This window comes from Grammomys surdaster, unplaced genomic scaffold (genome assembly GCF_004785775.1).
Source record: "Grammomys surdaster isolate TR1022 unplaced genomic scaffold, NIH_TR_1.0 364, whole genome shotgun sequence".
Lineage (NCBI taxonomy): Eukaryota > Metazoa > Chordata > Mammalia > Rodentia > Muridae > Grammomys > Grammomys surdaster.
The window spans coordinates 2,572,847-2,579,832 of NW_021604783.1; positions in this window are offsets into that span (position 1 = coordinate 2,572,847).

The following is a 6,986-nucleotide window of genomic DNA, read 5'->3' on the forward strand; positions in this document are numbered from 1 at the left end:
TTCTTTCTTTCTTTCTTTCTTTCTTTCTTTCTTTCTTTCTTTCTTTTCTTTCTTTCTTTTTTCCCAGACAGGATTTCATTGTGTACCCCTGGCTGTCCTGGAACTCACTCTGTAGACTAGGCTGGGCCCAAACTCACAGAAATCTCTCTGCCTCTGCCTCCTAAGTGCTGGAATTAAAGGCGTGGACCATCACCACCACCCAGCTTGAGACCCTGTCCTAAAAAGAAAACGAAAAAAATTTGGGAGGATCTCTTAGTTGAAGACCAGCCTGGTCTACAGAATGAGTTCCAAGACAGCCAGGGCTACACAGAGAAATGCTGTCTCGAAAACCCAAACAAACAAACAAACAAACAGCTGAACAGAAAATTGTAGAAGTTTTATCTCTGCACAGTCAGCACATGTGTGAGGGGAGGAAACACAGATCATGTCGGGCTAACTAGCCATGGACCTGTGATCATACCTTCCTTACCATCACGGACTGTATCCCTGAGCCACGGCCAAAATAATCTTTTCCTCCCTTACACTGTTGTTATGGCTGTTGTCTTCTCAGTAGGGAAGGCTTTTGGTGTGCAGGCCTGGTGACCTGGGTTGGCTCTCTGGAACCCAGGTAAAGAAACAACTGCACAGAGTTGTCCTCTGACCTCCATGTGCACTCTGTGGCATGCATCTGCACATGTGCGTGCGCACACACAGAAATAGAAGATGTTTTAAAAGATCAACATGAGGCTTCAGGGACCAGAGGTGAAATGTTACACTTTAAAAGTAATGTATTGCCGGGCGGTGGTGGCGCACACCTTTAATCCCAGCACTTGGGAGGCAGAGGCAGGCAGATTTCTGAGTTCGAGGCCAGAATGGTCTACAGAATGAGTTCCAGGACAGCCAGGGCTACACAGAGAAACCCTGTCTCGAAAAACCCAAAAAAAAAAAAAAAAAAAAAGTAATGTATTTAGGGGCTGGAGAGATGGCTCAATGATTAAGAGCACTGCCTGCTCTTCCTAGAGGTCCTGAGTTCAATTCCCAGAGCCCACATGGTGGCTCACAACCATCTGTAATGGGATCTGATGCTCTCTTCTGTGTAGGACAGCTACAGTATACTCATATATATATTTTAAAGTAATGTATTCGGCCAGGCATGAAGATGCATGCCTTTAATCTCAGCATTCAGGAGGCGCAGGTAGGTGGATCTCTTTGAATTCAAGGCTAGCCTGGTCTACATCTTAAATTCCAGGACAGCCAGGGCTCTGTAGAGAAACCTTGTTCAAAAAAAAAAAAAAAAAAAAAAAGGCACGTGTTTGGTGGTGTCAGGTTGAAGAGGGTGAATTGTGATAGTCTTCATTGCCAACTTGAGTAGATTTAAAATTACCCAGGAACCATACTTCTGTTTGAATCTGAGTGTTTTCCAGGGAGGCTAGATTTTTGGAGGGCACATCCAGCCTGAATGTAGATGGCTTCACCCTGTGGACTGGGATTCTGGATGGAATTTTTTAAATAAAGAAAACCAGTTGAACATTAACATCCATTTTTGTTTGCCTCCTGAGTGGGTGGGTACAGGGAACCAGCCTTGCTGTCACAATGGACTCTGTTCTGTTGCTTGAACCATGAAGCTGAATGCACCTTTTCTCCCTTAATCTATTTTTGTGAGGCATGTGATCACAGCAAGGAGAAAGCACCCAGTGCATACATGGACCAACATTTTTTAGAACAGGCATCTGCTGACATTTTTTTTTTTTTATACTCTGTGGTGGTCTTGGTGGATCCCAGAGCCTTGCCACAGATCTATACACCAACTCTTCTTTTCCTGAGACAGAGTCTCACTATGTAGCCCTGGCTGTCCTTAAACTGCAGATTCTCCTGCCTCCGCTTCTGAAGTGCTGATTATAGGCATGTACCACCATGCGAGCTAGCAGTTTCTCTCAAAGCAAAGCATGGTGTGACCTGGCTAGACTACCCAGCCCACAAGTGGTGGTAATGCTGATAGCTGCTTTCTCCCCCTCCCTTCTGCTTTTGCCTGGAAAGTCTTTGTCATCCAGGACTGCTACAGTGGCTCATGCCTTTCACTTCCTGTGGTTCTCTATCTCCCAGGAGGAAGAATAAAGCAGGAATGTCCCCTGGTGATCATTGAGTCCCTTTCCAAAGGCAAGTTCTGCTGGTGTAGGTGTTTGTGTTCTTCCTAAGGCTATTTATGAGGTTAAGCTGGGGATCAGTGATTGTTATGCTGCCTGAATAGAAATTCTAGAATTACAGGTTAAGAGTGTAGCTCTGTAGATTAGTGCTTGCCTAGTGGGTACAAGGCCATGGATTCCACCTCCAACACAAACAAAACAAAAAGTTTCCACCCAAATAGTAGACACACACACACACACGCAGACATAATTTTTTGCAATCTACTTTAGTAAGCATTCAACCTCTCCTCTTACCCATCACCCATCAGAGGTGGTGGAAGAGAAAAGTTATTAGGATATGGGGGAAGTGGACCTGTTTAGCAATAGCTCTTTGAGGAGTAAGTTCCATCTTCTTGGGCATCAGTTTAGTCCTGTAGCAAACACCAAACATGACTCAGCAGCTGCAGACCAGTCCGCTAGGCAGCCAGACACCACACACAAACCAGCAGCTGTAGTTCAATCTGGAAGAAGCCAAAAGGCTTGCCAACCAGCCTGAAGCTAGGCCACAGAAGCAGCAAGTTGCTGGCAGGAACCACATGAGCAGTTCTTTGGCGAGTTTCTCTTGTCTTTACAAGTTGAGGTCAACAGTGCTATGTGCCACAGACCACCCCAGTTGGATATGGGAGTTCCTGGGATGAGGGTCCTCGAAGGCTAGGTGGGTAAGGACTCGGCGGTGACAAACAGAAACAAATACAGAGGCAGTTTGAATCTGAGTGTATTTTGCAGCTCTCAAGCAAGGGTTTTTATACAAAACAAATATTTCAGCTCCTAGGAGATGGATACAGGAAAGCAATCATCAAAGCACAAGAATCATCCAAGCATACCAACTCTGAGAAGATATATTCAATAAATCACAAATAGAACAGGTAACATCATTATTATTATTATTATTATTATTTGACACAATAACAATCATTCAAGTGTACAACTCTAAAAGGATGTATTCAGTGGGGCGGTCATCCAAGGCTGGTGGTAGATCTCCAAGGGCAGGTCAATTCATCTTTATAATCAACTATTATTTAACATCTAATACCTGATTTTTTTTGTTTTGTTTTGTTTTTTTGTTTTTTCGAGACAGGGTTTCTCTGTGTAGCCCTGGCTGTCCTGGAACTCACCCTGTAGATCAGGCTGTCCTCGAACTCAGAAATCTGCCTGCCTCAGCCTCCCAAGTGCTGGGATTAAAGGCATGTGCCACCACCGCCCGGCCCTGATTTTTTATAAATCTTCAAAGCACAAATTTAAACTATTTTAATTCTTTTTATTTAAGGCTTTCTTTACCATATACCAAAGCCCTCCTCCGATGACATATGTGTAGCCATATGAAATTTTATTGTTAGGAAAGTTTTATTTATCATAATACTATTATGTAGCTACTACTACTACTACTTACTACTACGTTGTAAATGATTATAAAGTAAAGCATCAGTTTCTCTGGAGGCAAGATCATGTTAGTAACCCCATCGCTTTTTTTTTTTTTTCTTTTTTGGTTTTTCGAGACAGGGTTTCTCTGTGTAGTCCTGGCTGTCCTGGAACTCACTCTGTAGACCAGGCTGGCCTCGAGCTCAGAAATCCGCCTGCCTCTGCCTCCCAAGTGCTGGGATTAAAGGCGTGTGCCACCATAACCCCATCTCAAGGGATGATTTCTTACCCATTTTCTTTGCTTAAGAACTTGGCGTAGTTGCCAGGCGGTGGTGGCACACCAAAAAAGAAAAAAAAAAAAAAAAAAGAAATTAGTTACCAGACAACTGTGGTAGTGTAGACGCTGAAACAGGAGGCTCTCCAGTTAAAGAACAGACTTGACTATGTAGTTATACTAGCTCAAAAACAAACAAACAAAAAGAAATTGACTCTCTAACCACAAAAATTATGAATTTAGTTGTACATGGTAACACATGCCTTTAATCACAGCAATCACAAGGCAAGACACGTGAACCTCTGTGAGTCCAAGGCCAGTCTGGTCTACATAATAATAGGACAACCAGAGCTATAAGAGACTCTGGCTTGATAATCATATTGATAATAACAATAATAAAAAATGAAAATTAAGAACATTTCTAAATCAAAGATGCCTATCTATGCCAGGTATGGTAGTCTATGTGTGCAATCCCAACACCCAGATGGCAAAAGAATTTTAAGTTCTAGTCCAGCCTGGGTTACATGAGACTCTTGTCCCAAAATAACAATAAAAATAATAGTAAGTGAAAGACTGACATATATACATATACACAAGCTCTAAAAGACACAGGTATAACAAACTGAGCAATAAAATAAAATGTTGGACCTTAACTCAAAATATAAAACAAATATTCATGAGTCCATAGGGATATCAGTAATAAATTAATGTGTTAATAAGTATATAAATGAATTTGTAGGAACAAACATCCCATACAGAAGAATTCCATGTAGGTGTTTTCTTTTCATGGAGGGAAGAAATAGCTGTCCTAGCCAGGCGGTGGTGGCGCACGCCTTTAATCCCAGCACTTGGGAGGCAGAGGCAGGCGGATTTCTGAGTTTGAGGCCAGCCTGATCTACAGAGTTCCAGGACAGCCAGGACTACACAGAGAAACTCTGTCTCGAAAACAAAACAAAAACAAAACAAAAAAAGAAATAGCTGCCCTTCATTTTTTTGTTTTTATTTTTATTTTACTCTATTTTTTAATAAAAGATTTCTTTTTATTATTTATTCTTGTCTATGTATGTATACATGTGACTGCAGTACCTGCAGAGACCAGAAGGGAGCATCAGATACCACTACTGGCTTGTCAGCTGCTTTGTGGGTGCTAAAAATTAAATTGGATTCTCTGAAGTTGGAGGTGGGGAGTGAAGGGTGGGGGTGGAGTGGCATATGACTTTACTATCAGCACTCAGGATGCAGAAGCAGGCGGATCTCTTGAGTTTGAGGCCAGTTTAGTCTGCAGAGTGAGTTCCAGGGTAGCCAGGGCTACACAGAGAAACCCTGTCTTGGGTAAAAAATAAATTACTTTAACACTTAAAAGATAACACTTTAAGTGTTTAAAAGATAACACTTTAAAATCTGTCAATCTCTAGGGCATCTGGTATTACAGACTGCAAGTGTAAGCTAGTAATGCTGGATTTTAAGCACCCAGGGTGACTTAGTGAAAGACAGGTGGGTGGGCTTCCACCTGCAGAGTTTTTCTGGTTCAGGGCGTTTCCGGCGGGACTAGATGTATTTCTAAGTTCCCAGGCACTGCTGCTGCTATAGCGACCATATTTTTGAGAACCACAGGCTTTAAGCTCAGGATGTGAAACCAGGTGTGGTGTCACCCTGTCACCTAGTATGGCAGCAAGCTGGAAATCTTCAGCACTTCACATGCTGAAGCAGGAGGATTTTGAGTTTGAGGCTCCATGCCGGACGGTGGTGGCGCACGCCTTTAGTCCCAGCACTTGGGAGCCAGAGGCAGGCGGATTTCTGAGTTCGAGGCCAGCCTGGTCTAGAGAGTGAGTTCCAGGACAGCCAGAACTACACAGAGAAACCCTGTCTCGAAAAGCAAAAAAAAAAAAAGAGTTTGACGCTCCTAAAGGCTACACACAGCAAGGTTGTCTGACAAACAACATATGGCTCAGATCTGGCCCCCAAGGCCGTTAGTTTCCAGACTAGTGCAGTAGGGAAATTAACTGCTAAGAACAATTGTTATGTTTTCAGGTATTTCTAAAAATAGTTATGTTTGAGGAAGAAAGTAGAATGAGGCTGAATACGGATAATTTGACAATCCATCAGAAGATCCTCAACGTGCATCCTGATCTGAACATCACCAAAGAAAGCGGCAGGGACCTCCAGGAAATGGGAAGAGTTCTGTCAACTCCAGACTTTGCAGTAAATTACTGAGCGTGTAACACATTGGCAACCTCTCCTTTGGAGTAAGTCCACAGATATTATCTCATTTTACAAGGGGTTTTTAAGAAGATAAGTAACTTGCCCACGGCCATCCAGATAGCAGGAAGGAAGATGTAAACCGGAATTCAGCGCTAAGCAGGGTAGTTGACAGTTACTCAGGTGAGCCAGCCCTCTGCTTCTTCCTGCGGTCCAGATGACGTCACTTAAATCCCTACCTTCTTTCTCCAAGTTTTCTCTCTAACCTCTTTTCCAGCTTCTTTCCCACGGGCTCTTTTATAATTATCCGTAGGAATGAAACAAGGACAAGAAACAAGTCTGCTCTCTGTAACCTAAGTCTCGCTGGAGAGGAGATGGAAATCCTTGTCTTGACCTGCCCGGCCTCCTCTAGGTCATTGTGACGATCAAGCGCTTAATAAGATCAAGTTTCGTTCCCTGGCTGGCCTTCAGGCCTCCCTCCCTCGGCGCCCGCAGCTGGCCACGCCCTGGTACTAGACCCTACAAACACTTTACTGGGCCTTAGGGGATGGGTGCTGTCCAGCAGGTGTGTCCCGTCTCCCCGGCGGGCGGGACCGCGGTTTCCGGACTGTCCTGGCATCCGAACAGCGCTAGGCGTGGCTGCGGTCAGGCAAACCCCAGAGATGACCTGGGCTAGAGGACGATCGCAGGGAGCGCGCCACCCACAGGAGGAGCTGCCCAATTCCGAGCTCAGCCTCTACATCCTGGCCCAACCCAGTTCCTGGACAGTGATTAAGAGAAAAAAAAAGAAAAACAAAAAAACAAAAAAACCCTCCCCGCCTTCGGCACCCTTCCAATTCTAGGCCTCGGAGCCGGGGCGAGGAGAGTTAACCCAACCGGTTCTAGTTGAGGCCGAGGGCCCGGCCGCTGGTAGCGCCTCCCATTGGCTGCGGAGCCGGCTCTGCGCTGATTGGCTGAGGCGCTCGACTGTAACTCTTGGAGAATCCCCATTG